This window comes from Notamacropus eugenii, chromosome 3 (genome assembly GCF_028372415.1).
Source record: "Notamacropus eugenii isolate mMacEug1 chromosome 3, mMacEug1.pri_v2, whole genome shotgun sequence".
NCBI lineage: Eukaryota > Metazoa > Chordata > Mammalia > Diprotodontia > Macropodidae > Notamacropus > Notamacropus eugenii.
The window spans coordinates 419097103-419115122 of record NC_092874.1 but is presented as its reverse complement, the minus strand read 5'-3'; positions in this window follow the sequence as shown (position 1 = coordinate 419115122).

Below are 18020 nucleotides of genomic sequence, written 5' to 3'. Positions count from 1 at the left end.
CTCAAGCCCCCCAAAATGCTAATTGGACACAAGTCCAGCAAGAATTTCTGGATAAATTAAAGACACAGATAAGACTGGTAGATGTAAAAATTGGAAAAAGGAATGAGAGAGAGAAAATTATGAAAGGAGAATTAACAGTTTAATAAAAGAACCATAAACATGCTGAAGAAAATAACTCCATTAAAGGCAGGAGTAGCTAAATGGAAAAGAGGGAACAAAAAGTTTCTGAAGAAAACAATTCCTCACAAATTAAAATTGTGCAGATGGAATGTTTTGGCTCTCTAAGACCTCAAGAAACAATAAAGCAAAGTCAAAAGGATGGGAAAAATAAAGGAAAATGTGAAAGATATCACCAGAAAAACAAATGTCTTGGAAAAATAGATTGGGGAGAGATAATTTAAGGATTATTGTGCTACCTAAATGTCATTATCAAAAAAAAAAAAAAAGAATCTACATGTTTTATTTCAAGAAATTATAAAGGAAAAGTGTTCTAATATCCTAGAACTAGAAGGTAAGATAAAAATGGAAAGAATTCATTCATCACTTCCTAAAGGAAATTGTAAAATGAATCTTCCAAAATTTCAGAGCTTCCATGTCAAAGAAAAATATTACAAATAGGGTCAGAGCCAGGATGGCAGAGTAGAAACAGAAACCTCCTATGGCTCTCCCCCCAACTCCCTCAGTAAAACTGTAAAAAAAATGACTCTAAACATATTCTAGAGAAGCAGAAGCCACAAAATGAGAGACTGAAGACATTTCTAGCCCAAGACAAAGTGGAAGATTGATGGGAAGGGTCTATCACACCAGGCTGGAAGTGGAGAGAAGTTCAGCCATGCCAAAGTGGACTGAGTAGGAGCAGGTCTTAGTGGACAGAAATTCTGGTGGCTGCTGTGGATGCCTTACTTCTCAACCCACAAAAAGCTAAAGACAGCTTCGAAGGTCAGTGAGAAGGGTGTCTCATCTGTCTGAGAGGTGAGTATGGTCTAGTCCCTTCCCCAGACCCGGGATGACTGCAGTCACCGCTGAAGCAGAAGCTGTTCTGGAGTCCTCTACTTAACAAAGCTCAAAAGTCAAGTAATTGGCTGAGAAAATGAACAAATGGGGAAAAAGAAACAGACTATAGATTCTTACATTCTTGGTGAAGATATATTTTCTTACATCATTAATAATGAGGAAAATCAAAACATACAGGCAGAAGAAGACAACAGAGTCAAAGTTCCTGCATCCAAAGCCTCTAAGAAAAACATGCATTGGTTTCAAGCCATGGAAGAGCTCAAAAAGAATTTTGAAAATCAAGTCAAACAAGTAGAGGAGAAATTGGTAAGAGAAATGAGAGTGATGCAAGAAAATCATGAAAAACAAATCAAAAGCTTGCTAAAGGAAACACCCCCAAATGCTGAAGAACATTTTTACACCTTTAAACTTTAACACCTTTAAAATTAGACTAACCCAAATGCCAAAAGAAGTCCAAAAAAGCTAATGAGGAGAAGAATGCCTTAAAAAATCAGAATGAGTCAAATGGAAAAAGAGATCCAAAAGCTCACTGAAGAAAATAATTCTTTAAAAATTAGAATGGAGCAAATGGAAGCTAATGACTTTATGAGAAATTAAGAAATTATAAAACAAAATCAAAAGAATGAAAACATAGAAGACAATGTGAAGTATCTCATTGGAAAGACAACTGACCTGGAAAATGGATGAAGGAGAAATAATTTAAAACCTGAAAACCATGATCACGGCCAGAAAAAAAAAATATTGTGAAACTATAGTCAGGATCACACAAGATTTAGCAGCTTCAATGTTAAAGGAGTGGAGGGCTTGGGATATGATATTCTAGTAGGCAAAGGAGCTAGTATTGCAATGAAAAAACAATCTACGTAGAAAAATTAAGCACAGTCTTTCAGGGAAAAAATGGACCTTAAATCAAATAGAGTACATTCAAAAATCCCTTATGAAAAAAACAACAGGTGAATAGAAAATTTGACATCTAAATACAACACTTAAGAGAAGCATAAAAGCCTAAACAAAAGAGAAATCATGAGAAACTTGATAAAGTTAAACTGTTTACATTCCCACGTGGGGTGATGATACATGTAATTCCTAAGAATTTTATTATTAGGGCATTTAGAAATAGTTTTTATAGACAGAAGGCATGGGTTTATGTTAACTATCTTGGGATGTTCTCAGAAAAATAAATGAAGGGTTAAGAAAGAGGAATGCACTGGGAGAAGGGTTAAAGAAAGGGCAGAATGGGGGAAATTATTTTACATAAAAGAGGTACACAAAGGAAAGCTTTCACAGTAGCAGGGAAAATTTTGGGGGTTGGCAATTAATACTTGAGCTTTACTCTTATTGACATTGGTTCAAAGAAGGAAGAATATTTATGGTTACTTTCAGTTGGGTATAGAAATCTATCTTTTGCAACAGGGTAATAGGAGGGGAAGAACTATGGACAGAGATTCACAACGTTGTATAGAAGACAGAAACAAAAATAAACATTCCAAAGAAAAAGTATACCAAAAAAAAACCCAAAATGACTCTCTGGTGAGGCTTTGCAAATATTTAAGGAAAGAAAAAAATGAAAGATGGTATGCAAAGGGAAAGATTTACCAAAATGAATGCAGAATTTCAGAGAATAGCAAAGAGAGTTAAGAACGGTTCCTTAAATAAACAATGCAAATAATAGAAGAAAACAATAGGTTGGAAAAGACAAGTTATCTATCAAGAACTTTAGAGATATCAAGGAAACAATTTGTGCAAAAAAGGGCATGATAAAAGATAAAAAGTGACAGAGACAGAAGAGATTGAGAAAGGCAGCAAGACTATATCAAATAACTATACAAGAAATCTTAAAATCACCAATAATGATGATAGTTGATAGTTTCTCATCTAGAGCCAAACATCCTGGACAATGAAGCCAAGTGGGCTTTAGGAAACATTGCTAGCGAAAAGGATCATGGAAGTGATGGAATTCTAGCTGAGCTATTTAAAGCCCCAAAACATGATGCTGTGAAAGTACTGTAGTAAATATGCCAGCAAATCTGGAAAACAAACAGTGGCCACAGAATTGGAGAAGTTCAGTTTATACCCCAATTTTAAAGAAGGGTAATGCCAAGGAATACTTAAACTACTAAAAGTTGTACACATTTTACATACCAGCAAAGTTATAGCTAAATTTCTGTAAGCTAGGCTTCAGTGACATGAAAACCAAGAATTGTCAAAGACTCAGATTGGTTTTTGAAAAGATCAAATTGTTAGCAGTCACTGAATTATGGAGAAATCAAAGAAATTACAGGAAAAAAATCTGTATCTGCTTCATTGACTAAACCAAAACCTTTGACTATGTGGATCACAGCAAAATGTAGCAAGTCTTCAAAGAGATGAGCATACTGGATCATCTTACTTGTCTCCTGAGGAACCTGTACGTGGGTTAAGAAGCAATAATTCGAACTGAATGTGGAACACCTGATAGGTTTAAGATTTTAGAAAAGGAATATGACAAGGCTGTATATTGCCACCTTAATTATTTGAGTTATATGCAGAGTACATCATGTGAAGTGTGATACTGGATGAATCAAAAGCTGAAATTAAGGTTGCTAGGAGAAACATCAACCATCTCAAATATACAGATTATAACTACTCTAATGGCAGAAAATAAAGGAGAATTAAGAAGCCTCTTAGTGAGAGTGGAAGAGGAGAACATAAAAGCTAACTTGAAGCTTACCATCAACAAAAACCTAAGTTCTTGGTAATTGGTTCCAACACTTCTGGAAAATAGAAGAAGAAGAAATGGAAGCAGTGTCAGATTTGATATTCTTGGGCTCAAAGTACACTGTAGATTGTGATTGCAGCCATTAAATTAAAAGATGCTTGCTCATTGTAAGGATAGCAATGACATATGTGGACAGCACACTAAAAATCGGAAATATTACCTTAATAGCAAAAGTCTGTATTGTCAAAGGTATGTTTTTTTTCTGTAACAACATATGGTTGTGAGAGTTGGACTGTCAAGAAAGTTCAGCATTGCAAGATTGACACTCCTGATGTAGGGATACTGGAAAAGACGTTTGAGAGTCCCTTGGACAGCAAGGAGATCAAATCAGTCAATATTAAATTAATTCAGGCTACAAATACTGAAGCTGAAGCTTAAATATTTTGGCCACATAATGAGAAGATAAGATTCACTAGGAAAGACCCTGATTTTTGGAAAGATTGAAAGCAAAAGTAAAAGGGGGAGAGCAGAAGATGAGATGGATGTATAAACAGTATCACGGAAACAATGAACATGAATTTGGAGAGACTTTGACAGATAGTGAAGGACAGAAGTGCCTACTGTGCTGTGGTCCATTGGGTCATGAAGAGTAGGAAATGACTGAATGACTCTACAAGAACAGACACTTTTCAGGAGAAGAAATCAAAGGTATCTATAGTTATTTTTTAAAAAATACTTTAAATCACTATTGATTGGAAAAATGCAAATGAAACCATCTCTGAGATTCTGCCTCACATCTATCAGAAATGACAAGTGCTGGAGAGGCTGAGATAAAATAGGTACACCAATGAACTGTTGGTAGAACTGTAAACTGGAGAATAACTTGGCACTGACATGAATTCAAATCAGGACTCAGACATTTACTAGTTGTGTGACCCTGGGCAAATCACTTAACCTCAATTGCCTCAAAAACAGCAGAGCAGTTAGGTGGTACAGTAGATAGATAGAGAAATGGCCCTGGAATCAAGAGGACATGAGTTCAAATGTGGCCTAAGACACTAACTGGGTGACCTTGGGCAAATCACTTAATCTTATTTGCCTCCAAAAATTATAAATAAATTGGGAGTACATACTCTTTGATCCAGCACTACAACTACTAAGAGATCACATAAAAAGGGAAAGAATCTATATGTGCAAAAAAAAAGTATTAATGGCAACACTTTTTTATGGTGGCAAAGGATTGCATATTGAGAGGATGCTGATCAATTGACGCATTGCTGAACAAGTTGTGTTGATTGTTATGGAGTACCATTTTCCTGTAAGAAATAATGAGGAGGATGATTTCAGGAAAAAAGTGGAGAAACCTATATGAACTGATTCAAAGTGAGGTGAGCAGTACCAGGATGTCATTGGACACAGCAACAACCATATTGTAATGATGATCAAGAGTGAAGCACTTAGCTACTCTGATCAAGATAATGGTCCCAGCCAATTCCAAAAGACTCATGATGAAAAATGGTATTCATCTTCAGTGAAATAATTGTTGAACTCTGAATACAAATTAAAATATAACTTTTTTAGTTTATTTTTCTTATTTTTTGTGTGTGATATGGCTAATATGAAAATATTTTGTGTTATTTCACATGTATAATTGATACCATGTTGCTTGCCTTTTCAAGGAGTGAAGGATGTGTGGGAGAGAGGGAGAGAATTTGGAACTCAAATTTCTTTTTTAAAAGTCCATGTGTGCGTGCATGTGTGTGTGTGTGTGTGTGTGTGTGTGTGTGTATTGAAAAGCAAGACATTAATCAGACTATGCAGAAACCATAATTATTGAATAAGAGGCAGTGTTGTAAATGAGTAGGAATTTGTCCTGGGAGTTAGGAAGACAAGTTTTCAAGTCCTGCCTTTGATACATATTAGCTATATGACCTGGGGAAAGTCATTTAAACTCTCAGTAAACCCAGGCAAACCTCTCTGCCTGTGTACTTCAGAGAAGATGCTAATGTGCATTGATAAAAGAAACTCTTCACCAAGAATTCCCTATATGAATGAAACCATAAGTTCAAATACAAAAAGATTAGTGGATAGCAATCATAAGGTGAGAGTTGACAGGTAGCGAAAAGAGCACTATACCTGTGGAAAGCCATAACTAGTCTTGAGGTGAGTAGGAAAGAAAGGTTATTTTCTACCCATAGTGCCAATTACCAGAGCACAAACAATCTATTTCCCATGGGGGCTTGCTTTCTCTGGATTGTTATGATCAAACCATCTCCACACCTCATTTCAAGATTTTTTTCCTAGTAACCACCCATTATCATGACCATTATCAGGATATTTTGTTCCCTGGTACCAGCTTCTCACCCAAATCACATGGGGTGATGGCTAGACTCTGGGAGGGAAGTGCTTTTTCCTACAGCAGTAACTATGTCTAACATGAAACTCTTCTTTATGTCACCATATCACTTCCCAATACCTTCCTCCCTCAAATAAGTTCCCCAAGGTGAAAATGAGGAGAACTGGCTATAACGGAATACTTGAGACGTATTGTCCAGCTTTGATACTATAATTGCAGTAATTATCCCTTACAGGATTGTTGTGAGGAAACTACTTTATATAAGTATGAACCATTTTAATTAGCCTTAATGAATCATACTTATACATAATTTCCTCCAAACAGGGCTTTGAAACACCTGATGAATGTTTTAACGTGGAAAGAGATATGCTTAAGGGAAGATTGAAATATGTTAGATTCAAAACATGTACATTCCTTGGTTGCATTCTACGGGGGAGGCCTAAAAAGTCAAGCTTGTCACAAGCACACAGCTGGTTAAAGAGATTAGGAGTGAGAGGAGTGATTGTTAATAACCAATAATTGGGGAGATCTAGAGTTCTCCTCCTTTTCTAAAATATTCATTTCAAAACTCAGCTCCTGAAGGAGAGGACAGATAGGAATACAATTCTCTTCAATCAAGGTATTTCTACCACACCCAACCTTATAAGGAATTTAATCTAAGGTGAAACTCTTTGCCTATTGTATTCTGCCCAGGCTTGGATGGGGCATAGAGATCCTGGGGCACATTTGGAAGTCAGTGAGAAGATCAAGTAACTCCCCTAACCCCTCCTTAGAATACTTTGATCTGTCATTATTATATTCACTGTCTTATTAAGTATTTAACCAATCAGAGTTGATTGTCACCCTCAGGAACACCCACTCTTCCAAGAGTATATAAACTATGAGTCCATCACCATCCTTAGTCTTTGGTGTTTGAGCATGTCACTGACCTATTTTATTGGTGATACAGTAGCATTGTTAATAAAATTATTTATTATCCAAAAACTATGTTTCTCAAACTTTTTAAATGTCAAAGAAGTTAGTAAATTTGACACCAAATGAGTTATGTAAATATGAGGAAGGATACTGAAGATAAAGACTGATACAGAGAAAAGATTCCAGGGTGGTACTGTATGTGACTCTTACTAACTATGCATAAGGAAAAGTCACTTTACCTCTCCAGGTCTTAGTTTCTCCATTTCTAATCTGAGAGTGATGGCCTAGATAACTTCTATGGTACTTTCAATTTCAAGGACTCCAGTTAACTCAGTTTAGTTGATGCTTTGTGATTTTTCCTGGGGTAAGCCCTAGAAAAATGGTATGACTATGCAAGTATTTTGTTGTCAGTAACAGTTGAGAAATTCATTTCATCAGCTTTCAATCTTACTAGAGAAGAACATAAGAAAGGGATAATATTCTTGATTTGAAATTGAAAGTGTAAGCATTTAGAAACCACGTTCCTGGGAATGAAAGGCAGAGATGAGCACATTTTCCCCCTTTATTTTTCCTATATTGTTCAGAGATCTTAGAATTATTTATTGTGTTTTGATTAAATAATAGATTGAATTAAAGTTTTGTATAGAGTAAACATTTCTGTTTAATTAATGCTAGTCCTGGAAAATAAAAGGAAAGCAAATCTTTTGCAAGGATAAATTGAGAAATAATTGTTCCAATTTTTAAACCATTATTCACAACTTAAATATTCAAGAGTGAATAAAATGTGTAGTTTTCATTTAATTATGTCATAATTCTTTATTAGTTACTAGGATGAAAATATGTCAAGGATACAACAAAATTCTTCCATTTTATTTGGTTTTAGAGGAAGTGCTAACTACATAATGTAAATGTTTTTTTTTTTAAGTGAGCTAATAGTCATCTGTAAGATTGAAGTGTATTTCTAAGAACTCTGAGTATGAGCCCACCAAACTATGCTGTGAAGTTGAAAGGATATTGGCATTGTGGTCACTGTTTTATAGACATATAAATCTACTGTGTTTCACTGAATAATCATCACAGATTTTATGGAAGAAAAGGTGGGGCGAGACTGTTATATGAAATTTTGTTGGTATTACTTAGAAATCACTTATTACTAAAGGTTAGATTTCTTTTCTACTTGGTACCAGAGGGTAGAACTAGCAATGTATAGAAATGTATATGTATAGAAATTATAAAGACGATGATTTGAGAAATTACAAGGAGGATTTGAGGCATATGTAAGGAAAACCTGACAAGCAGTTGTCCAGAAATAGAATGATTTGCTTCAAGCATTGGACTCCCAGTAACTGACAGTGTTTAGATCATGACTGTGTGATCTCTTCTCAGGGATATTGTAGAAATTACTATTTTGTGGATATAGGTTGGACTTAGTGACCTTTGAGGTTCTGTCTAACTCTGAAACTTTGATAAATTATCATAGGAAATATAGATTGCTTTACTTTTCCATTTACTTTACCCATTTTTATTGGATGCCAAGTTAAGAAAACAAACACAGACCATAACAACATAATCAGTTCAAACAAGTGATATTTTCTTGTTTCTAGAACAGTTCCACAGACATTTATGAACAATCGGAAACAGACATTTGATGAGTAGTTAATATGTATACGGTTTTATTCTAGGAGCTAGGGATAAACACATAAGAACCAGGGACTCATGTAAGAACTCAACAAATCACAACACAGTATTTTTATGACTGGGAATAAGAAAAGCAGGAAGAAGAGTTCAGTAAATACAATGAACTCACTCCAGAGTTTCTTTTTGACTTTTTAGCATACCAAGTTCTTTTCTCTTAGAGGGGGGAGATAGAAAGCTAGACTAACCCTATAAATTTGCAGGACAGTGTAGTCTTTGGAGGTGAGACTCAGAAGAGAGCTGGTTTATTTCACCTGGCTGCTTTCCTTGGTTAGGGTGATAAGTTGGGATGGGCAGATTGGTATTATTTTAAGAAAGGTGGGTATCCACTGACCATCCAACAAACCCTACTTAAAAGTAAATATCCTTGTTAGGTAAGAATACTTTTTGTGTGAATCAATGAATGAGAACTATGTATTAAGAATTATTTGGATACCTCTGTGAATCAAACAAAAGTGTTAAAATTTGTTGCAATGGAAGTCTATTCTGATTGGGTGAGAGGCTTGGTTATGCCCCAAGGAACTTGAATAAAGGAATCAGTTCGAAATCAGAGAGAGAATCTGAGGGTTAGAAAACTGCAGAGAAAAAGTAGGGATATCAAAATCTGACTGAGAAAACAGGACCAACAGATGAAAAGAGAAAAAGAAAGCTTGTTATAGCTGTAATAGAAAAGGAAAGATTGAGTGGTATTATCAACCCTGCAGTCATTTCTAAGGAGAAAAAACAAGCTAATATCACCAGTGGCATCCACCTTTTCAGAGGCTGAGGAAAGTTCCAGAAAATTTCTGCTCTTTCCCCTGTGTTCCCTCTTGGTACCTATCTATTAACAAAGACAGTAATGTACTCTGTTGCTATTTTACCTAAATGTTTAGGTAACTTTTATTTTACCTCAAATCAAAAAGGCTGGAGATCAAATACACATAAATAGAAAACAAGACAAACCACCGCCTAAATATTAAAGATTTTTTAAATTAGGGGATCAGAGTGTTTGTGATTACATTTCCAACTTTTTAAAAGTATATGAAATCCTGAAAACATTCCAGTGAAGCAACCACATGGATCTGAAGGGTGATTGTATTGCCCGTAAGCACATAAAAAGATAATTATTATAAAAGGGTTTTATACTATTAATTATGAATGATGATATAGTTCTCTTGGGAGATGAGTTCCATTAGAGAAGGAAAGAGAATCATTTTGGCTTCTTATGGGCTTGCATAAAAAAAAAAAAACTCTTTGCATTTTTGGTCAGCTTAAGTAAAGAATATATCATAGCTGATATTTTGTTAGCCTGAGAAAACTGAAGGTTTTTTTTTAGTGATGACTTAGATATGAAATAAATTCTAATAGTCCTAGGGAAACATGAAGTTTGGGACATGAGTCAAAAAAAGTGTGATTATTATAAAGCCCTTACAACGGAACTTGTCTACATCAACCCAGATCTCCCACTGAGAGCCATGGTTACACTCCACATTCCCTGAGAATATAAAGAGGTTTTTGGTATATGAAGGCATTTCATTGGAGATTTATTCAAATCTGTATCACAAAAATAACCCCCGTACCAACACAACCTAATCACCTAGCCTTTGCTTGAAGATTTACAATAAGAGGAGCCCTTCTCTAAACATTCTTCTTTTGCATATCTCTAATTAATTGTTAAGAATTTTTTCTTTACATTAATGCTGAACTTCCTTTTACACAGTTCCAAATCATTGTTCCTAGCTTTGTCCTGTGGGTCTAAAAAGAACAAGTCGAATAATTCTTCTATAAAACAACCTAATACTTGAAGACAGTCACCATTCACCTTCTCATCCTCTCATGACACTTCTATTCTCTGCTACACATCCCTAGTTCCTTAAGCTGTTTCTCCTATTGTATGTGCTTCAGGACTTTCATCATTCTACCCACCCTCCTCTGAATATTCTCCAGAAATAAAAGTGTAAGTTATGATATCTCTATGCACTGGGTTATGCTCAGCTTCCCCAAACAGGGGAATTAGTTTTATGCTGTAGAAAGAGGCCAGGGGCTCCAGATTGATTACAGACAGTAATTTAATCAATTGTATTACTTACAATAGGGGCCAGACTGGGGTGGTTGCCAGATGAAACAGTTTCAATAGTGAATCAATCTAGCAGAGATCCAGGAAATCCCATGATCATTATAGAAATCAGAAAAAAGGAGGAGGGGCGATAGAGTGCTTCACTGTGGATTGGTGGGTATTTGGGGTTTTCTTCTTAGTAATGAGTTCATTTCTGAGTATAGGCATTAAGCCAGGGCCTTTGGGTTAATAACCAAACATGGGATTGTGTGCTGGTCATGTACTGGTAACTTTGTCCATGTTATGGTTGTTAAAGGTCACGTTATGTGAATTTTGACTTTATCTAAGTTATGGCTTTTACTGGTAAATGTGTCTGGTTTTCCACAGGTCACCATGTTTAAGTTCTGGCTTTCACTGCCTGCTATGTTTTATGACTTTTCCCCAATAGGTATCTCACAAAGGACTTTAAAATATGCAAAGCAATTTACAAACACTGTCTCATATTATCCTGACAACAACCTGGAAATTAGGTATCAGTATCAATACTATATAGTGCTCACAACCTAACGCGTTTTCTACATGATGCAATAAGAGCAATTATAACAGTGCTTATCTTCAGTATGCCAAGAAGATACCTTAATATTGTCCAAGATCACATTAATCTGAGGGCTCTCTTATTATACCTTTAACTCATATTTAAGGTTCAGTTCAATAAAATTCCCAGATTATTTTTTTTCAAATTGTTAATTATGCTTTCCACATTTAGAACATGTTTGAGACTGAAAAAAAATCATTGATCCTTACTAAACTGAATCTTATGTTTGATTCACGTTCTATCTTTTTGACCCTTGACTCTATCATCTAGGGCTTTTAGTTATCTTTCCTAACTTTGTGTTCTATGAAAATTTAATAAAGGTACTATCTGTGCCTTTATCTAACAAATATTAAATAAGGTTAAGCACAGATCCCTGGGTCACTCCACAAGTGACCACTTTCTAAGTTGAAATTGAATATTTCATAACTACTCTGAGCCTACCTATTCAACTAGATCCAAATCTATCAATTATGATGTGACCTAGTTAAAATCTCCTCAATTTTTTTTTTTACTATAATGTGTATTATGTACAACTTCATAAAAATATTTGGATTAAGGCAAAGGAAACAATATGCATAGAATTCTTATGAATTAATTTAATAACTTAAACCAAAAAAAATGGAATGAATTTAGTGTTACCTGACACTCTTAATGAAATCATGATGGCTCTTATCACCACTTTCATTTCTATATGGTCTCTAGCAATCTCATAAAACAAGAAGATCATTTAGGAAACTATTGCAATAGTTCAGAAAATGGGCAATCAGCGTCTGAACTATCATGGCGGTCATGTGAATAAAGAGAAGATATATATCTATATTTATAGATAGATATACATTTCTCTCTCTCTCTCTCTCTCTCTCTCTTTCTCTCTCTCTTTCTCCTGTGTATGTGTGTGTGTGTATGAAAGATGCTGCAGAGGTAGAATTGACATAACCGTACAACTGATTGGTAATGGGGAATACAGAGAACGAAAACAGAGAATGATTCTATAGTCCTGGGTGACTAAAGAGATGCCCTAGAAAAATAAACATTAGAGGTATAGAAAAAATAAATATAATTTTCAGTTATCAAGTTTACAAACATCATGCTCTCAAGTTTCTTTCAATTTCCTTTGACCAAAATGATTAATAACTGACTTCACTTTGACACATTCCTATTTAAATGATACTTATGTTTTCTTTCCAAAAAAAGGCATGTGAGCAGTGGATACTCACAACTGAAGTTCTGTAAAAGAGACTCTAAGAAAGCTAATAACACTGTATTCCTTAATTTCATGCCTTCATTTTTCTACTTTGAATGAAATAAAGGGAAAGTATGAAAAAAAGGGGACGTAGCAATATCACATTTTAGACTTTACTTCCAAACAATAATCATTGGCTTGTTATGGTTTCAGTTAAGAAATATAGATACTTCTTACATGAAGAAATTAGAAATGTAACATATAGATATAAATGCAGCATAGTATTAAATAAATTTGTATATGTCAACAATTGGGGCAAGGATTCACTATTTGACAAAAACTAAAAGGGAAACTGAAATTAAATATAGACCTGTATCTGACACTGTATATCAGAATAAGCTACAAATGGGTATATGCCTTAGACAAAAAAGGATGACATTATAACACAGAAAAAGAAAAAGGAAGAGATTAATTCCCATGTATGTATTTATACTTAAGGGTACATATCTACATATGGCATAGAGAGAGAAGAGAAAATCAATAATCTTGAGTATAAAAACTATTTAAATTTTTTTAGCACAAACAAAACTATAATTAAAATTAGAAGAGAAACAGATAATTGGGGAAAATATAGGTATCAAATTTCTCTGCTGAAGGTCTCGTATCTAAGACACATAAGGAAGTAATTAAAATTTAAATGATCTAGTCATTCCTTAATATAAAAAGGTCAAAGATTATGAATAAACAATTTGCAAAAGAGTAAGTCCTTTATTAGCAGACATGAAAAAAATGTAAAAACCTAATCATTAGAAGGCAAATTAAAGCAATTATAACACTACAAGTCACACTTATCACACTGATAAAGATGGCAAGAAAGAAAAAAAATGAGAGAGGTAGTTGAAAAATAGACACACTACTGTACTGTTGGTAAAGCCATGGACTCCTATGGCCCTTCTGTAATTCATTCTGTAATATTTTGTAACTGTTTGCAAAGATTCCAAAAAACAGTCACACAGCTGTGAATATTACCTTTACCCCAACTGTATTACTATTAATAAGTTGATGCCACATATGAATTTTTTAAAGGAAAAAGGATCTATACGTACAAAATATTGAAACATCTCTTTTCATCATTGCAAAGAACCAGAAACTAAGGAATTGCTGGAAGTTTGGAGAATGACTAAACAAATTATTCAATTTTAAAGTAATGGAATGTTATTGAAATAACATAATTGATAATACTATTTTATTGTAAATGTATATATGCAGTATGGCTTTCCAAAGGTTTTCTAGATAGTATCTTATTTTATCCTTACTAAGCCTTTGAGGGCTAGGTTCTATTAGTAATTTCATTTTAAAGATGAGGAAAATGAGGCAAGCAAATCATTGAGTCACTTTCCCAAGGTCACACAACGAGTAAATATTTGAGGTAGGATTACAAACTCATGTCTTCCTTATTCCAGCTTCAGTTCCCTATCCACTGTACCACCTCACTGCATCATGAAATGGATGATTTCAGAGAAATTTGGGAAAACCTATATAAAATAACCTAACATGAAATTAACAAGACCGGGAGAATAAATTTATGCCTTTTAAAAATAAATGACTTGGAAATGCTTGAGATCTTTTTCCAGTGCAATGATCAATCACAGTTCCTCAGGACTAATGATACAACATGTGATCTGGATAGAGAGGCTATAAACTTGATGACAAATATGTACATTTTTGTTATTTTTCAGTTGTTTCCATCATGTCTAACTCTTTGTGACCCCATTTTTGTTTTCTTGGTAAAGATACTAGGGTGGTTTACTATTTCCTATTCTAGCTCATTTTACAGATGACAGACTGGTTGAGTGACTTGCCGAGGGTCACAAAGGTAATAAATACCTGAGGCCAGAATTGAATTCAGGAAGATGTCTTCCTGAATCCAGGCCTGGAACTCTATCCATTGTTACATGTAGCTGCCCCAAAGTAGTTGAAAATAAGTGAAAGTAAAACATAAATACTATCTAGTTGCTATAACCATGTGCCACCTTGCTGTCATTTTTTGGACATTGCCAATATAGAATTTCGTTACATTTGATTAAGCAGATTTTTCACTAGGGCCTTATTTAAATTTTTTTTCTAATGTGTGTGGGGTAGTCATTTGAGGGGAAGTGAGGATGGAATATTTAAGGGGAAAAAGGCATAAGGATAAGGTTGAAAAGAAGTAAAGAAAGAAAAGAATCATTCAACCATTCTTTAAAAATATACAGAGGGAAAAAAACAAATCAAAAGTTTGGGAGGAAGCTTAGATATGCAATCTACAGTTTGAATTTAGTATAACTTGAAAAGAAAAGCTTACATAATAGGAATCATAAGTTTCATTTACAACTTTTTTTCTTTTCTATTCTATATGTGGGAATGTTGGATATATGTAGAAATCTTGGTTATGTGAATAATAAAAAAAACCCTACAATCATGCATTTATATAATAGATCCACCCATTTTATTGAATTTTATTGGTGATATATTATAACCTAATCAAATCTATCAAATGTCCCATAATTCTCTTTTGTGTGACCCTTAACATGATATCCTATGTTATATACTCTGAAATCTTTCAGAGCAGGTAATTTTTTTTTTGCTTTTCCCTAGCACTCTACACAGTGCCTTGCATATAGTAGGTGCTTAATAAATGTTTGCTGTCTTGACTAGACTATGAGAATACCACAAACAAGAATAGAAATTCCATAGCTTATTTACTCCTTTGATTTGCTAAATTGTCTCTCACATGCATTGAAACTTCTAGGAATACGCAGGAAAAGTACAGAGAATAATTTTTGCTTTTGTTTCTGTCTGTTATATTGAACTGCCTAGGATAATACTGGGATGGATTAATAAACTCTGTGAAAATGGAATGTGTCTTTGTCACATTCTGATACATATCCCTCTCCAATGCCACTCAGCCCCATCCCTAGCCATATCTACTTATTATCATCTTCACCATTCTCATATCTACAGTAGCATCTACCATAAGAGGTTCAAGAAATACTTATCCTATTCCGCATCACCTTTAAATACACACACGTACATGTATGTATGCACATATCTACTCATGTACTTATACACACATATATACATATACATATGCTTATGATATACTTATTCATATATGTATACTTACATGTATACTTAATTCAATTCAAGCTATATGTGTATGTATGTATATATTTATGCATATACATACAAATATGTACTATACACACATATGCTATATATTATTGTTTGAATTATTCAACTGATTAACTCAGCCAGAAATTAACCATGATGGATACTCAATATATATTTGTTGAATGATGGATTAAAACCACGCTACTATTGTCCCCGCCATTTAAAATCATTGTAAAACAGATTACATCATTTTACTAGGTAGAGTAAAATGCTTGTACCTACAAAGAGAATAAAACAAGCCTTTTTTATCTCCTCCCAAGATAAGTGGAAGATAGAAAATTGTCATTTCCTCTTTCCATTTGGTTAATGAAATGCAAATGTTCTTTACGTTCTTCTGTCTAGACGGGATTCTGTTCCTTTCAAAGAGAGGCACTTGAAGGAGTTAAAGCTTTGAAGTCAGCAAAGAATTGCTCCATTTTAAGGACCTCAACAAATAGTAATCTACTTGAGAGGACTAATCAATTCTCATTTTGAATGTGCCTTCCTATAAGATTGTCTTGGTATCCATGCAGCATTTTAATAGCAGGATATAGAAAATACATTACAAGGTTATTTCCAAATATACTATAATATACACTACACTATTCCTCATTTTCAGCATCATTAGCCTGATGTGCAGTATTTTTATATAAGGGGAATCCCAATTTCAAGTTATCTATGAAATCCCTTTTCATTTTGCTTTGTGCTCAGAATTTATATAATATAGAAATCAAACCACCCAAATACATTCCCTTTTCTTACTTAAAAAGGTAATTTTAGAAATATATGGTTCTCCCCATTTTACTAAAAGTTCTAAATCTACAAATTCTTCTAAGATGCCTCTTCCTCAATGAAGTCTTCTCTACCCTTTAAGCTCAAAGGGAAATTATTTTCTCCCTCCTCCAATTCCTCCTAGAACTTTACATAGATTACCCTTTTTTACTTATACCTTTTCCCCCTTTGATTATAGTTATTTGGATATTATCTATAGCCCTATGAGACTTTAAAGTCTTTGAGAATAGGTCTTTCATGTTATTTGTTTTAGCATTCCTGGTACCAAACAGTGGCTGGCACACTGTATATATTTAATAATTGCTTGCAGAAGTTACTTAAATGTAAGGATACTTGATTTTGGTATATTTGCCTAAAAACCTATTTGCCCTTTGAGGATAAAATTTATTGAATGCCATAGGGCATCAGCAGAGGTGCCATTGGATTGGGACTGGGGTGCTTCTGTAAAACAGCCTTGCTTGTTTGTGCTGTGACCTGAGACTTTACTAGTTCTTGACTGAGATGTCCAGTGACCAGTGCTGGGGAAAATATTTTTACCTTGGGACAATTATGAGAAAAGTAGTAATGTCAAGAAGGATCCAGAGTGCTAAGGATTTCAGGTTTTTGTGAATCCAGTTGAGTTGATGAGCTGAGTTGGGAAGCAGAGAGGTTTCCAATGTGCTCTCACTCTGTCTGTGTCTGTCTTTCTGTCTGTCTGTCTGTCTATCTGTCTGTCTGTCTGTCTCTCTCTCACTCTCTCTTGCTTTCCCTTTCTATAGTATGTGACCTAGAAACGAACTATGTGCTGGATATCTCAACTCTCTTCCATTACTTCTTTCCATGAACTGTGGGAATGAGTGGTCAGGAATTTTCTCCTGCTACCTATGGAGATATGGTAAGAAAAGTAGCAGATTTATGAGATGACTGACGGCACACAGATTTATATTGGTGTGTGTTGGCCCATGGTCTTTCTTTTTTGTTGTCATAGTTACAATGAATAAATTATATTATTAAAATATTATTAGCTAAATGTGATGAAAAAAGGAAAATAATAAATGTTGGAAAGAATGTGGGAAAACTGCGACACTATTAGGAGAGTTGTGAACTGATCCAACCATTTTGGAGAGCAATTTGGAAGTATGCTCAGATGGCTATAAAACTGTGCATACTCTTTGATTCAGCAATACCACTACTAAGTTTGTGTCACAAAGAGACTTTAAAAAGGGGGTATGTGTGAACAAGAAGTTATTTGTACGAAATGTATTTATAACAGCTCTTTTTGTAGTGGCTAAAATTTGGAAATTGAGGGAATGTCCATCAGATGGGGGATGTCTGAACAAATTGTGGTAAATAATTATAATGGGATATTATTGTGCTATAAAAATAAAGAACAGGATGATTTCAGAGGGGAAAAGCTTTAGAAAGACTTGAATGAACTAATATATAGTGAAATAAGCAAAATCGAGATTTCATTGGACACAGTAACAGCAAAATTGTATGATAAATAATTATGAATGATATAGCTATCCAGAGGAATACAGTGATCCAAGGCAATTCTACAGAACT